General features: G+C 40.8%; 2 non-coding genes across 2 annotated transcripts; both read right to left on the reverse strand.

Annotated features, from left to right (window-relative positions):
• Window positions 1-1871: 1871 nt before the first annotated feature.
• LOC130983336 (small nucleolar RNA R71) lies at window positions 1872-1979 on the reverse strand. The gene has a single exon (XR_009087332.1). It is a non-coding gene; the product is annotated as a small nucleolar RNA R71 (small nucleolar RNA).
• Window positions 1980-12418: 10439 nt separating this feature from the next.
• On the reverse strand, window positions 12419-12526 carry LOC130984837 (small nucleolar RNA R71). The gene has a single exon (XR_009088744.1). It is a non-coding gene; the product is annotated as a small nucleolar RNA R71 (small nucleolar RNA).
• Window positions 12527-17212: the final 4686 nt, after the last annotated feature.

The raw sequence follows: 17212 nt of genomic DNA on the forward strand, positions 1-17212 counted from the left end.
CATTGCATGATTCCTGGAATTCTCATTAAGAATTTTGATATCTTTATTTTTCTGTTCCACTTAATTTTCGAAAAAACCAAAAAAAATTACAAAATCATAAAAACCAAAAATATTTTGTGTTGCTTGTTGAGTCTAGTGTCTCATTTTAAGTTTGGTGTCAATTGCATGTTTCCTTTCTTCTTGCATTTTTCGAATTCATTCATGTGTCTTCATTAATCTTCAAGTTGTTCTTGATGATTTCCTTGTTCTGATCTTTAAATTCTCTTGTCTTGTGTGTTTTGTTGTTTCTCATATACATTCTCATTTTGTTAGTGTCAATAGTATACAAACTTCTAAGTTTGGTGTCTTGCATGCATTGTTTATTTGATTTTAGTTGCATTTTGATTATTCCTCATTATTAAAAATCCAAAAAAAATTTTAATTTGTGTTTTTTTCAAGTCAATAATACAGAGAATTGAAGATTCAGAACATTCAGCAGAGGAATTACACAGAAAAGGCTGGGCGTTCAAAACGCCCAGTGAAGAAGGAAAACTGGCGTTTAAACGCCAGCCAGGGTGCCTGGTTGGGCGTTTAACGCCCAAAAGGGTAGTGTTTTGGGCATTAAACGCCATAATGGTATCCATTCTGGGCGTTTAACGCTAGGATGGCACAAGAGGGAAGATTTTGTTTTTAACTCAAATTTTTTTCAAGTTTTCAAAATTTTTCAAAATCAAATCTTTTTTCAAATCATATATTTTCAATCATAATCAATTTCTTTCTTTTTCAAAAATACTTGCTATCAATTAATGATTTGATTCAACATTTCAAGTATGTTGCCTTTTCTGTTGAGAAAGGTTTAATGTCTGAATCATATATTTCTTGTTAGGCAGGTTATTAATTTTTAAAATCAAATATTTTTAAATTGTTTTTCAAATCATATCTTCTCAATCATATCTTTTTAAAAACCATAACTTTTTAATCATATCTTTTTAATCACATCTTTTTTTCAAAATAGTCTTCAATCATATCTTTTTGATTTCTAATTTCAAAATCTTTTTCAAAATCACTTTATTTCTTTCCCACTCTTAGTTTTCGAAAATCATTAATCAATTTTTTAAAATGTTTTTAAAATTTTTTTAATTTATTTTCGAAAATTTCTTCTCCTCTTCTCACATCCTTCTATTTATGGACTAACACTCCTCCTCAATGCACAATTCGAACTCTATCTTTCTTGATAAGTTCGAATCCTTCTACCCCTTCCTTCTATTTTTCTTTTCCTCTGACACTTCAAGGAATCTCTATACTATGACATAGAGGATTCCATACTTTCTTGTTCTCTTCTCTTTCATATGAGCAGGAACAAAGACAAAAGCATTCTTGTTGAGGCTGACCCTGAACCTGAAAGGACCTTGAAGCGAAAGCTAAGAGAAGTTAAAGCACAACTATCTGTAGAGGACCTACCAGAAATCTTCAAAGAAAAAGAAGACATGGCAGCCGAAAACAACAACAATGCCAACAATGCAAGGAAGGTGCTGGGTGACTTTACTGCACCTACTCCCGACTTCTAGGGGAGAAGCATCTCTATCCCTGCCATTGGAGCAAACAACTTTTATCTTAAGCCTCAATTAGTTTCTCTAATGCAACAGAATTGCAAGTTCCACAGACTTCCATTGGAAGATCCTCATCAATTTTTAGCTGAGTTCTTGCAAATCTGTGACACTGTCAAGACCAATGGGGTTGACCCTGAGGTCTACAGACTTATGCTATTCCCTTTTGCTGTAAGAGACAAAGCTAGGATATAGTTGGACTCACAACCTAAAGAAAGCCTGAACTCTTGGGAAAAGCTACTCAATGCCTTCTTGGCAAAGTTCTTTCCACCTCAAAAATTGAGTAAGCTTAGAGTGGAAGTCCAAACCTTCAGACAGAAGGAAGGTGAATCCCTCTATGAAGCTTGGGAAAGATACAAACAATTGATCAAAAAGTGTCCTTCTGACATGCTTACTGAATGGAGCATCATAGGTATCTTCTATGATGGTCTGACTGAACTGTCCAAGATGTCATTGGATAGCTCTGCTGGAGGATCTCTTCATCTGAAGAAGACGCCTGCAGAAGCTCAAGAACTCATTGAAATGGTTGCAAATAACCAATTCATGTACACTTCTGAAAGGAATCCTGTGAACAATGGGACGAATCAGAAGAAAAGAGTTCTTGAGATTGATACTCTGAATGCCATATTGGCTCAGAACAAAATATTGACTCAACAAGTCAATATGATTTCTCAAAGTCTGTCTGGAATGCAAGCTGCACCAAGCAGTACTAAGGATGCTTCATCTGAAGAAGAAGCTTATGATCTTGAGAACCCTTCAATGGAAGAGGTGAATTACATGGGAGAACCCTATGGAAACACCTATAATCCTTCATGGAGAAATCATCCAAATCTCTCATGGAAGGATCAACAGAGACCTCAATAAGGTTTCAACAACAATAATGGTGGAAGAAATAGGTTTAGCAATGGTAAGCCTTTTCCATCATCTTCTCAGCAACAGACAGAGAATTCTAAGCAGATCCACTCTGACTTAGCAACCATGGTCTCTGATCTAATCAAAACCACTCAAAGTTTCATGACTGAAATAAGGTCCTCCATTAGGAATTTAGAGGCACAAGTGGGTCAGCTGAGTAAGAAAGTTACTGAACTTCCTCCTAGTACTCTTCCAAGCAATACAGAAGAGAATCCAAAAGGAGAATGCAAGGCCATTAACATGATCCACATGGCCGAACTAGGAGAGGAGGAAGAGGCAGTGAACACCACTGAGGAAGACCTCAATGGACGCCCACTGGCCTCCAATGAGTTCCCTAATAAGGAACCATGGGAATCTGAGGCTCACAATGAGACCATAGAGATTCCATTGGATTTACCTCTGCCATTCATGAGCTCTGATGAGTATTCTTCCTCTGAAGAGGATGAATATGTCACTGAAGAGCAAGTTGCTAAATACCTTGGAGCAATCATGAAGCTAAATGACAAGTTATTTGGTAATGAGACATGGGAAGATGAACCCCCTTTGCTCACCAAAGAACTGGATGACTTGACTAGGCAGAGATTACCTCAAAAGAGACAGGAGCCTAGGAAGTTTTCAATACCTTGTACCATAGGCACCATGACCTTTAAGAAGGCTCTGTGTGACTTAGGGTCAAGCATAAACCTCATGCCTCTCTCTGTAATGGAGAAGCTAGGGATCTTTGAGGTACAAGCTGCAAGAATCTCACTAGAAATGGCAGACAACTCATGAAAACAAGCTTATGGACTTGTAGAGGATGTTCTGGTAAAGATTGAAGACCATTACATTCCTGCTGATTTCATAGTCCTAGAGACTGGGAAGTGCATGGATGAATCCATCATCCTTGGCAGACCCTTCCTAGCCACAGCAAAGGTTGTGATTGATGTGGACAGAGGTGAACTGATCATTCAAATGAATGAAGAATCCTTTGTGTTTAAGGCTCAAGGATATCCCTCTGTTACCATGGAAAGGAAGCATGAAGAGCTTCTCTCAAAACAGAGTCAAACAGAGCCCCCACAGTCAAACTCTAAGTTTGGTGTTGGGAGGCCACAACCAACTTCTAAGTTTGGTGTTGAACCCCCACATTCAAACTCTAAGTTTGGTGTTGGGAGGTTCCAACATTGCTCTGAGTATCTGTGAGGATCCATGAGAGCCCATTGTCAAGCTATTGACATTAAAGAAGCGCTTGAGGCAACCCAATGTTATATTTATCTATTTTCCTTTGTTATTTTATATTTTATGTAGGTTGATGATCATGGAAAGTCACAAAATCAATTGAAAAAGCAAAAACAGAATGAAAAACAGAAAGAAAAAAGCACACCCAGGAGAAAAACCTTGCTGGCGTTTAAACGCCAGTAAGGGCAGCAAATGGGCGTTTAACGCCCAGTCTGGCACCATTCTGGGCGTTTAACACCAGAAAGGGGCACCAGACTGGCGTTAAACGCCAGGAAAGGGCAAGAAGCTGGCGTTAAACGCCAGAAATGGGCACCAGCCCGGCGTTTAACGCCAGAATTGGCATAAAGAGTATTTTTGCTCACCATTTGGTGCAGGGATGAATTATCCTTGACACCTCAGGATCTGTGGACCCCACAGGATCCCCACCTACCCCACCACTCTCTATCTTCTTCACCCATTCACCAATCACCTTAACACCTCTTCCCCAAAATCCCCTCACCTATCAAATCCCACTATTCTCTTTACCACTCACATCCATCCTTCATAAAATCCCACCTACCTCACCATTCAAATTCAAACCACTTTCCCTCCCAAACCCACTCATAATGGCCGAACCCTACCCCTCTCTCCACCCCTATATAAACCCATCTTCACTCCTTCATTTTCACACAACTTAATCACTACTTCTCCCACTTGGCCGAACCACAAAGCCGCCTCCATCTCCTCTATTTCTTCTTCTTCTACTCTCTTCTTTCTTCTTTTGCTCGAGGACGAGCAAACCTTCTAAGTTTGGTGTGGTAAAAGCATTGCTTTTTGTTTTTCCATAACCATTTATGGCATCCAAGGCCGGAGAAACCTCTAGAAAGAGGATAGGAAAGGCAAAAGCTTCCACCTCCGAGTCATGAGAGATGGAGAGATTCATCTCAAAGGTGCATCAAGACCACTTCTATGAAGTTGTGGCCATGAAGAAGGTGATCCCCGAGGTCCCTTTCAAACTCAAAAAGGGTGAATATCCGGAGATCCGAAGAAGAGGTTGGGAAGTTCTTACCAACCCCATTCAACAAGTCGGAATCTTAATGGTTCAAGAGTTCTATGCCAATGCATGGATCACCAAGAACCATGATCAAAGTGTGAACCCGAACCCAAAGAATTGGCTTACAATGGTTCGGGGGAAATGCTTAGATTTTAGTCCGGAAAATGTAAGGTTGGCATTCAACTTGCCTATGATGCAAGGAGATGAACACCCTTACACTAGAAGGGTCAACTTTGATCAAAGGTTGGACCAAGTCCTCATAGACATTTGTGAAGAGGGCGCTCAATGGAAGAGAGATTCAAGAGGGAAGCCGGTTCAACTGAGAAGGCATGACCTCAAGCCCGTGGCTAGGGGATGGTTGGAGTTTATCCAATGCTCAATCATTCCCACTAGCAACCGGTCTGAAGTTACTATAGACCGGGCCATCATGATTCATAGCATCATGATTGGAGAGGAAGTAGAAGTTCATGAGGTTATAGCCCAAGAACTTTATAAGGCGGCGGACAAGTCCTCTACCTTGGCAAGGTTAGCCTTTTCTTATCTCATTTGTCACCTCTGTTATTCAGTTGGAATTGACATAGAGGGAGACATCCTCATTGATGAGGACAAGCCCATCATTAAGAAAAGGATGGAGCAAACAAGAGATCCCACTCATCATGAAATCCCTGAGATGCCTTAAGGGATGCACTTTCCTCCACAAAACTATTGGGAGCAAATCAACACCTCCCTAGGATAATTGAGTTCCAACATGGGACAACTAAGGGTGGAGCACCAAGAACATTCCATCCTCCTCCATGAAATTAGAGAAGACCAAAGAATCATGAGAGAGGAGCAACAAAGGCAAGTAAGAGACATTGAGGAGCTCAAGCACTCCATAAGATCTTCAAGAGGAAGAACAAGCCGCCATCACTAAGGTGGACCCGTTCTTTAATCTCCTTGTTCTTTATTTTCCTGTTTTTCAAATTTTTAGGCTTATGTTTATCTATGTTTGTGTCTTATGATCATTAGTGTCTTAGTGTCTATGCCTTAAAGTTATGAATGTCCTATGAATCCATCACCTTTCTTAAATGAAAAATGTTCTTACTTGAAAAAGAGAAGAATTGCATGAATTTTGAATTTTATAACAGATTAATTATTTTGATGTGGTGGCAATACTTTGGTTTCTGAATGTATGCTTGAACAGTGCATAAGTCTTTTGAATTTGTTGTTCATGAATGTTAGCTCTTGAAAGAATGATGAAAAAGGAGACATGTTACTGAGGATCTGAAAAATCATAAAAATGATTCTTGAAGCAAGAAAAAGCAGTGAACACAAAAAAAAAAGAAAAACGAAAAAAAGAAAAAAAAAGAGGAAGGAAAAAGAAAAAAAATAATAAAGTCGTGATCCAAGGCAAAAAGAGTGTGCTTAAGAACCCTGGAAACCTCTAATTGGGGACTCTAGCAAAGCTGAGTCACAATCTGAAAAGGTTCACCCAATTATGTGTCTGTGGCATGTATGTATCCGGTGGTAATACTGGAAGACAGAGTGCTTTGGGCCACGGCCAAGACTCACAAAGTAGCTGTGTTCAAGAATCATCATACTTAACTAAGAGAATCAATAACACTATCTGGATTCTGAGTTCCCATAGAAGCCAATCATTCTGAATTTCAAAGGATAGGGTGAGATGCCAAAATTATTCAGAGGCAAAAAGCTAAAAGCCCCGCTCATCTAATTAATACTGATCTTCATAGATGTTTTTGGAATTCACTGCATATTCTCTTCTTTTTATCTTATTTGATTTTCAGTTGCTTGGGGACAAGCAACAATTTAAGTTTGGTGTTGTGATGAGCGGATAATTTATACGCTTTTTGGCATTGTTTTTAGTATGTTTTTAGTTTGTTTTAGTTAGTTTTTATTATATTTTTATTAGTTTTTAGTTAAAATTCACTTTTCTGGACTTTACTATGAGTTTGTGTGTTTTTCTGTGATTTCAGGTATTTTCTGGCTGAAATTGAGGGACCTGAGCAAAAATCTGATTCAGAGGCTGAAATGGACTGCAGATGCTGTTGGATTCTGACCTCCCTGCACTCGAAGTGGATTTTCTGTAGCTACAGAAGCCCAATCGGCTCGCTCTCAACTATGTTGGAAAGTAGACATCCTGTGCTTTCCAGCAATGTATAATAGTCCATACTTTGCCCGAGATTTGATGGCCCAAACTGGCGTTCCAAATCAGCTCAAAACTGCCCGGTGTTAAACGCCGGAACTGGCACAAGAATGGGAGTTAAACGCCCAAACTGGCACAAAAGCTGGCGTTTAACTCCAAGAAAAGTCTCTACACATGAAAGCTTCAATGCTCAGCCCAAGCACACACCAAGTGGGCCCGGAAGTGGATTTTTATGTCATTTACTCATTTCTGTAAACCCTAAGCTACTAGTTCTCTACAAATAGGACCTTTTACTATTGTATTTTCATCTCTGGACGTCTAGTCCTTAGATCATCTTGGTAGCTATCTTTAGTCTTATGCTATCTTAGATCATGGGGCTGGCCTCACGGCCATGCCTAGACCTTGTTCTTATGTATTTTCAACGGTGGAGTTTCTACACACCATAGATTAAGGTGTGGAGCTCTGCTGTACCTCGAGTATTAATGCAATTACTATTGTTCTTCTATTCAATTAAGCTCATTCTTGTTCTAAGATATTCATTTGCACCCAAGAACATGATGAATGTTATGATTTTGTGACGCTCATCATCATTCTCACTTATGAACGCGTGCCTGACAACCACTCCCGTTCTACAAGCAAACAAAGCTTGAATGTTTATCTCTTGGATCCCTTAATCGGAATCTTCGTGGTATAAGCTAGAGTTGATGGCGGCATTCAAGAGAATCTGGAAGGTCTAAACCTTGTCTGTGGTATTCTGAGTAGGATTCAATGATTGAATGACTGTGACGAGCTTCAAACTCCTGAAGGCTGGGCGTTAGTGACAGACGCAAAAGAATCAATGGATTCTATTATTGCTCTTGAGGAGGGCAGGGCAGAGTTTTTACATCCTTTGGTCCTTGGCATCAAATTGTGCTCCGCCCTTGTTGTGGGCAAGGCAGTGATGCTTTTCAAGGCTTGGTTCATTATGCTGCTCTCCTGGAGGGCATTGTGCTCTTGTGGAGGGCAGTGTTTGCCTCCTCCTTCTATGTTGCACCACACTTCTCATTTCTTGGCCACACTTCTTAAGCCACATTTTTCTTCTTTTCTTCCTTTCTTCACCTACAAGAAACCAAAACAACCAATCAAAGTATCTCTAAACTCATAAGGTTTATAATTCATTAAAAATCAATTAATTTTAGCTCAAACCTCATGATTTAGCATCAATTTAATGGTGGTTGTTTGATTTAAAGAAGTTATCCATTTTCATTCCAAATTGCTTACTTAGGATGCAAGAAAGTGCATAAAGACTAGTAAAACAAGTGAAATTAGCTTGAAAAATGGGTATATGATGACCTGTCATCACAACTCTTCCTCTTCTATAATGACAGCATCCTCTACTTGTCCTAGTATGAAGTTAGGCTTTATGCTGTCCACTGGAGCTTCTCGTGTCTTCTCCACAACACATTCTTCATTAGATTCTCCACATGAAACCATGGGATTCTGTTGAGTGTCCGAACGTCTGGAAGATAATTGATTTATTGCTTGCTCCAGTTGATGAAGGGTTGCATTAAATTGGTTTATTGATTCTTCGAGGCGAACCTATGATTCTGGCTTTGATGGATATGGGCATGATGTATGGGGGAGTGGTGGTTCTTGGGAGTAATTGGATTGGTGTTGGGGTGGATAAGGATCATGTGGTAGTGAATGGTGAAAAGAAGCTTGTGAGTGTGGTGGTTCGAAGTTATGTCGAGAAGATGGTCTCTGAGCACAGGGTGGGGCTTGTTGGTAGCTACTAGGCGGTCTACCAAATCTTTCAGCTGGGTATGCATTGTAGAATGGTCGTTGTCCATGATATCTTGGAGGGTGTTTGATGAGCGGATAATTTGTACCCTTTTTGGCATTGTTTTTAGTATGTTTTTAGTATGATCTAGTTAGTTTTTAGTATATTTTTATTAGTTTTTAGTTAAAATTCACTTTTCTGGACTTTACTATGAGTTTGTGTGTTTTTCTGTGATTTCAGGTATTTTCTGGCTGAAATTGAGGGACCTGAGCAAAAATCTGATCCAGAGACTGAAAAGGACTGCAGATGCTGTTGGATTCTGACCTCCCTGCACTCGAAGTGGATTTTCTGGAGCTACAGAAGCGCGCTCTCAACGGCGTTGGAAAGTAGACATCCTGGGCTTTCCAGCAATATATGATAGTCCATACTTTGCCCAAGATTTGATGGCCCAAACCGGCGTTCAAAGTCACCCTCAGAAATTCCAGCGTTAAACGCCGGAACTGGCACCTAAATGGGAGTTAAACGCCCAAACTGGCATAAAAGCTGGCGTTTAACTCCAAGAAGAGTCTCTACACGAAATTGCTTCATTGCTCAGCCCAAGCACACACCAAGTGGGCCCGGAAGTGGATTTTTATGTCATTTACTCATCTCTGTACACCCTAGGCTACTAGTTTCTTATAAATAGGACCTCTTACTATTGTATTTTCATCTTTGGACATCTAGTTCTTAGATCATTGGGAGGCTGGCCATTCGGCCATGCCTAGACCTTGTTCTTATGTATTTTCAATGGTGGAGTTTCTACACACCATAGATTAAGGTGTGGAGCTCTGCTGTACCTCGAGTATTAATGCAATTACTATTGTTCTTCTATTCAATTCCGCTTGTTCTTTGTCCAAGATATCACTTGTTCTTCAACTTGATGAATGTGATGATCCGTGACACTCATCATCATTCTCACCTATGAACAAGGTGACTGACAACCACTTTTGTTCTACAAGCAATCAAGGCTCTAGTGAATATCTCTTGGATTCCTGATACACGATGCATGGTTGATCGCCTGACAACCGATGCTCGCCTGACAAACGAGCCAGCCATTCCGTGAGATCAGAGTCTTCGTGGTATAGGCAAGAACTGATGGCGGCATTCAAGAGAATCCGGAAGGTCTAACCTTGTCTGTGGTATTCTGAGTAGGATTCAATGATTGAATGACTGTGACGTGCTTCAAACTCCTAGCAGGCGGGGCGTTAGTGACAGACGCAAAAGAATCACTGGATTCTATTCCGGCCTGACCGAGAACCGACAGTTGATTAGCCATATGCTGTGACAGAGCATAGGAACATTTTCACTGAGAGGATGGGAGGTAGCCACTGACAACGGTGAAACCCTACATAAGCTTGCCATGGAAAGGAGTAAGAAGGATTGGATGAAGACAGTAGGAAAGTAGAGAGACGGAAGGGAAGGCATCTTCATACGCTTATCTGAAGTTCCTACCAATGAATTACATAAGTACCTCTATCTTTATCTTTATGCTTTATTCGTATATCACAATACCCATTTGAGTCTGCCTGACTAAGATTTACAAGGTGACCATTGCTTGCTTCATACCGACAATCTCCGTGGGATCGACCCTTGCTCACGCAAGGTATTACTTGGACGACCCAGTGCACTTGCTGGTTAGTTGTGCAAAGTTGTGTAGTGATCACAATTTCGCGCACCAAGTTTTTGGCGCCGTTGCCGGGGATTGTTTTGTGTATAGACAACTGACGGTTCATCTTGTTGCTTAGATTAGGTATTTTTCTTCAGAGTTCTTAAGAATGAATTCTAGTGTTTCAAGGTGATGTTCTTATCATCAACAAAGCTGATTGATCTTCATCAATTTAGCTCTTGAATGCAATGTCCTGCTGAAGCTTGGCTAGCCATGTCTAATTCCTTTAGACTAAAGCTTTAGACTAACATTGCATGATTCCTGGAATTCTCATTAAGAATTTTGATACCTTTATTTTCTTTTCCATATAATTTTCGAAAAAAAAAGGACAAAAAAATTACAAAATCATAAAAACCAAAAATATTTTATGTTTCTTGTTTGAGTCTAGTGTCTCATCTTAAGTTTGGTGTCAATTGCATGCATTCATTCATGTGTCTTAAGGATCTTCAAGTAATTCTTGATTATTTCTTACTCTGATCTTTGAATTCTCTGGACTTAAGTGTTTTGTGTGTCTCATATGCATTCTCATTAGTGTCAGTAGTATACAAACTGCTAAGTTTGGTGTCTTGCATGCATTGTTATTTGATTTTAGTTGCATTTTGAATATAAAAAATTCCAAAAATATTTTTAATTTGTGTCTTTTCAAGTCAATAATACAAGGAATTGAAGATTCAGAACATGCAGCAGAGGAATTACACAGAAAAAGCTGGGCGTTCAAAACGCCCAGTGAAGAAGGACAGACTGGCGTTTAAACGCCAGCCAGGGTACCTGGTTGGGCGTTTAACGCCCAAAAGGGTATAGTTTTGGGCGTTAAACGCCAGAATATGCACCATTCTGGGCGTTTAACGCCAGGATGGCACAAGGGGGAGGATTTTGTTTTCAAATCAATTTTTTTTCAAGTTTTCAAAGTTTTTCAAAATCAAATCTTTTTCAAATCATATCTTTTCAATCAAATGTTTTCAAAATCAATTTCTTTCCTTTTTCAAAGATACTTGCTAACAATTAATGATTTGATTGAACATTTCAAGTATGTTGCCTTTTCTGTTGAGAAAGGTTTAATGTTTGAATCATATCTTTTCTTGTTAGGCAAGTCATTAATTTTTTTTCAAATTTTTTTTAAAAATTGTTTTCAAATCATATTTTCTCAATCACATCTTTTTAAAACCAATCATATCTTCTTAACCTCATCTTTTTCAAAATAGTTTTTAATCAAATCTTTTTGACTTCTAATTTCAAAATCTTTTTCAAAAATCACTTGATTTCTTTCCCACTCTTATTTTCGAAAACTAATTAGTGTTTTTCAAAATATTTCACTTGATTTTCGAATATTACTTCCCTTCTTCTCACATCCTTCTATTTATGGACTAACACTATTCCTTAATGCAAAATTCGAACTCCATCTTCTTTGATAAGTTCGAATTTTCTACCTCTGTCTTCTATTTTTCTTTTCCTCTGACACCTCAAGGAATCTCTATACTGTGACATAGAGGATTCCACATTTTCTTGTTTTCTTCTCTTTCATATGAGCAGGAGCAGAGACAAAGGCATTCTTGTTGAAGCTGACCCTGAACCTGAAAGGACCTTGAAGCGAAAGCTAAGAGAAGCTAAGGCACAATTCTCTATAGAGGACCTAACAGAAATCTTCAAAGAAGAAGAACCCATGGCAGCCGAAAACAACAACAATGCAAACAATGCAAGGAAGGTGCTGGGTGACTTTACTGCACCTACTCCCGACTTCTATGGGAGAAGCATCTCTATCCCTGCCATTAGAGCAAACAACTTTGAGCTTAAGCCTCAATTAGTTTCTCTAATGCAACAGAATTGCAAGTTTCATGGACTTCCATTGGAAGATCCTCATCAGTTTTTAGCTGAATTCTTGCAAATCTGTGACACTGTCAAGACTAATGGGGTAGACCCTGAGGTCTACAGACTTATGCTATTCCCTTTTGCTGTAAGAGACAGAGCTAGGACATGGTTAGACTCACAACCTAAAGAAAGCCTGGACTCATGGGAAAAGCTAGTCAATGCCTTTTTGGCAAAGTTCTTTCCACCTCAAAAATTGAGTAAGCTTAGAGTGGAAGTCCAAACCTTCAGACAGAAGGATGGAGAATCCCTCTATGAAGCTTGGGAAAGATACAAACAATTGATCAGAAAATGTCCTTCTGACATGCTTTCTGAATGGAGCATCATAGGTATTTTCTATGATGGTCTCTCTGAACTATCCAAGATGTCTTTGGATAGCTCTGCTGGAGGATCTCTTCATTTGAAGAAGACGCCTACAGAAGCTCAAGAGCTAATTGAAATGGTTGCAAATAACCAATTCATGTACACTTCTGAAAGAAATCCTATGAACAATGGGACCAATCAGAAGAAAGGAGTTCTTGAGATTGATACTCTGAATGCCATTTTGGCTCAGAACAAGATATTGACTCAACAAGTCAATTTGATTTCTCAAAGTCTGTCTGGAATGCAAAGTGCACCAAGCAGTACTAAGGATGCTTCATCTAAAGAAGAAGCCTATGATCCTGAGAACCCTTCAATGGAAGAGGTGAATTACCTAGGAAAACCCTATGGAAACACCTATAATTCTTCATGGAGAAATCACCCAAATTTCTCATGGAAGAATCAAGAAAGACCTCAACAAGGTTTTAACAACAATAATGGTGGAAGAAACAGGTTTAGCAATGGCAAGCCTTTTCCATCATCTTCTCAGCAACAGACAGAGAATTCTAAGCAGAACCCCTCTGACTTAGCAACTATGGTCTCTGATCTAATCAAAACCACTCAAAGTTTCATGACTGAAACAAGGTCCTCCATTAGGAATTTGGAGGCACAAGTGGGACAGCTGAGCAAGAAAGTTACTGAACTCCCTCCTAGTACTCTCCCAAGCAACACAGAAGAAAATCCAAAAGGAGAGTGCAAGGCCATCAACATGGCCGAATTTGGAGAGGAAGGAGAGGAAGTGAACGCCACTGAGGAAGATCTCAGTGGGCGTGCACTGACCTCCATTGAGTTCCCCAATGAGGAACCATGGGAATCTGAGGCTCAAAATGAGACCATAGAGATTCCATGGGACTTACTTCTGCCTTTCATGAGCTCTGATGAGTATTCTTCCTCTGAAGAGGATGAGTATGTCACTGAAGAGCAAGTTGCTAAATACCTTGGAGCAATCATGAAGCTAAATGACAAGTTATTTGGAAATGAGACTTGGGAGAATGAACCTCCTTTGCTCACCAAAGAACTGGATGACTTGTCTAGGCAGAAATTACCTCAAAAGAGACAAGATCCTGGGAAGTTTTCAATACCTTGTACCATAGGCAACATGACCTTCAAGAAGGCTCTGTGTGACTTAGGGTCAAGTGTAAACCTCATGCCTCTCTCTGTAATGGAGAAGCTAGGGATCTTTGAGGTGCAAGCTGCAAGAATCTCATTAGAGATGGCAGACAACTCAAGAAAACAAGCTCATGGACTTGTAGAGGATGTTTTGGTGAAGATTGAAAACCATTACATCCCTGCGGATTTCATAATCCTAGAGACTGGGAAGTGCATGGATGAAACCATCATCCTTGGCAGACCCTTCCTGGCCACAGCAAAGGCTGTGATTGATGTTGATAGAGGAGAGTTGATCATTCAAGTGAATGAATAATCCTTGGTGTTTAAGGCTCAAGGATATCCCTCTGTCATCATGGAGAGGAAGCATGAAGAGCTTCTCTCAAATCAGAGTCAAACAGAGCCCCCACAGTCAAACTCTAAGTTTGGTGTTGGGAGGCCACAACCAAACTCTAAGTTTGGTGTTGAACCCCACATTCAAACTCTAAGTTTGGTGTTGGGAGGTTCCAACATTGCTCTGAGAAAATGTGAGGCTCCATGAGAGCCATCTGTCAAGCTACTGACATTAAAGAAGCGCTTGTTGGGAGGCAACCCAATGTTATATTTTATCTATTTTCTTTTGTTATTTTATGTTTTTTGTAGGTTGATGATCATGAGAAGTCACAAAATCAATTGAAAAAGCAAAAACAGAATGAAAAACAGGAAGAAAAATAGCACACCCTGGAGGAAGAACTTACTGGCGTTTAAACGCCAGTAAGGCTAGCAGGTGGGCGTTTAACGCCCAGTCTGGCACCATTCTGGGCGTTTAACGCCAGAAAGGGGCACCAGACTGGCGTTAAACGCCAGAAAAGGGCAAGAACCTGGCGTTAAACGCCAGGAATGGGCACCAGCCCGGCGTTTAACGCCAGAAATGGCTCAAAACGTGATTTTGAATGCCATTTGGTGCAGGGATGACTTTTCCTTGACACCACAGGATCTGTGGACCCCACAGGATCCCCACCAACCCCACCACTCTCTCTCTCTTCTTCACCCATTCACCAATCACCTCAACTCCTCTTCCCTAAAAACCCTTCACCTATCAAATCCCTTCTTCCTCTTCACCACTCACATCCATCCTTCATAAAACCCCACCTACCTCACCATTCAAATTCAAACCACTTTCCCACCCAAACCCACCCTCACTTGACCGAACCATGACCCCCCTCTCCTATATATACCCTTCTTCACCCCTTCATTTTCACACAACCTAAACACCACTTCTCCCCCTCTTTGGCCGAACACAAAGCCATTCCCTTCTTCCTCATTTCTTCTTCTTCTACTCTCTTCTTTCTTCTTTTGCTCGAGGACGAGCAAACCTTTTAAGTTTGGTGTGGTAAAAGCGTTGCTTTTTCGTTTTTCCATAACCATTTATGGCATCCAAGGCCGGAGAAACCTCTAGAAAGAGGAAAGGGAAGGCAAAAGCTTCTACCTCCGAGTCATGGGAGATGGAAAGATTCATCTCAAGGGTGCATCAAGACCACTTCTATGAAGTTGTGGCCTTGAAGAAGGTGATCCCCGAGGTCCCTTTTTCACTCAAAAAGGGTGAATATCTGGAGATTCGACATGAGATCCGAAGAAGAGGTTAGGAAGTTCTTACCAACCCCATTCAACAAGTCGGAATCTTGATGGTTCAAGAGTTCTATGCCAATGCATGGATCACCAAGAACCATGATCAAAATGGGAACCCGAATCCAAAGAATTATCTTACTATGTGTTCCGAGGGTTACCTGAAACGTGTAGCTCGGTCGTCTGGCAAGACCCGAGGTAGGGGTTCCGTGACCCGAGCTTGGTGTGCTGAGCGGCTGGGGGTTGTACCTGCAATGACACTCCGATGCTTAAGTTAGCATGGGTCCAAGCAGATATTGAGTAGAATTAGAGTATGAGTTATACCTGGGTGCTCCAGTGTATTTATAGTGGTTGGTCGTGATCTTCCCTGGATAAGATATTCTTATCTTATCTTATCTTTGGGAGTCTTATCTCTATCTTTTGTGGAACCGCCTTTCCTAGGCCTTTTTCGGCCTTTAGGTTTTGGGCTTCGTTCCTTTTGATGGGCCTTCTTCTTTATTTGTCCGAGGTCCGACCTTAGGCGTGGGCCTTTGGGACGAGGTCGGACTTTCTGCGAACTTCCCGAGTTTGGAGAGCTCGGTCAGGGTATGAACAGTGCCCCTGTCCGAGTTTGTCCTTTTGAGAGGTCGAGCTCGGGCATAGTCGTCTTTTCAAAATTTGAAAATGGCCGTTTCAGCATTTATTGCTTTTTACCGTTTCTCCTCGATTTCCGTTCGGGCTCTGTGAAGGTATTATTTATTTGCCCCTTTCCTCATTTTCTTTGTTTATTCTGTTCCCTTTCCCTTTTTCTGGGTTTTTCGCCACCTCTCTTTCGAGCATCTTCCTTCTTTCTCTCTGTTCTTCTTCTCCGATTCTTTCTGTGCGTTGTTTTTCGGGGTTTCCTCTGCGCCGCTATTTTCGTTCTTCTTGCATCGGAGCTCGTCGTCTTCTTCCTTTCTTCCAGGTTTGTTTCTCGTCTTTTCTTTCGCTGTGCACATATGCTTTTGTTTCTTTTTCTTCTATGCTGGGGTTGCCCCGAAAAGAGGCGCCGCCATTGTTTTAGTTGTTTGTATGTGGGGGGGGGGGGCTCTTTTCTCTTGGTACTTTGTTTTCGGGTTACTGCATTTTTTCTTCTAAAAGAACTTTTGTTTTCTTGCTTCTGCTGAATGGGTTTTTTGCTGTCTGCCTATTATGTGATTTTTGGCTTGCTGTTGTATTCTTCTTTGTAGGCAAGATTTTTTATGTCTCGAAAGGTGTTTCAAGCAATGTCGACCAAGATTCCGAGTGGTCTTGGTTGGGTAGATCCTGTTCCTCTAAGGGTCCCTTCTGTTGTAGATTCTGAGTATCTAGTTAGGTTCCGTAGGGAGTGTAGTATTTGTGAGAACAGGGAGTCTGAGCGGGATTATGAGCTAGTAGCCCCGGAGTCCGAGGAGAGAGTGTGCTTCCCGCCTTTAGAAAGTTCCGAGAAGCTATTCTTTTATGCTTACGATTGTTTTTTCTCTAAGCTGGGTGTACGACTTCCTTTTACCGACTTGGAGTCTGAGGTCCTTTGGTCTTGTAACCTTGCCCCTACGCAACTCCATCCAAATTCTTGGGCGTTTTTAAAGCTGTTTCAACTTTTGTGTCAGTTTTTGGGCGTCTCCCCTTCTGTTTCTCTTTTTTCCTATCTGTTCGTGTTGACGAAGCCGGGGTCGGGTGCTGGGAAGGTGTCCTGGGTCTCTTTTAGGGCTAACCAGGGAAAGAAGTTTTGTACCTTGTATGATGAGTCGTTTCATGATTTCAAGAACTACTATTTCAAGGTCCGGGCTGCTGGAGATGTCCGACCTTTCTTTCTAGATGAGAGTGGGGAGCCTTCTTTTCCTCTTTGTTGGCAGGAGAATGTAGTGTCGGTTAAGTATACTTTTGAGAGTCTAGATGAGGTGGAGCAGGCTTTTGTGGGTGTGTT

The sequence above is a fragment of the Arachis stenosperma genome, chromosome 5, assembly GCF_014773155.1.
Source record: "Arachis stenosperma cultivar V10309 chromosome 5, arast.V10309.gnm1.PFL2, whole genome shotgun sequence".
Taxonomy (NCBI): domain Eukaryota; kingdom Viridiplantae; phylum Streptophyta; class Magnoliopsida; order Fabales; family Fabaceae; genus Arachis; species Arachis stenosperma.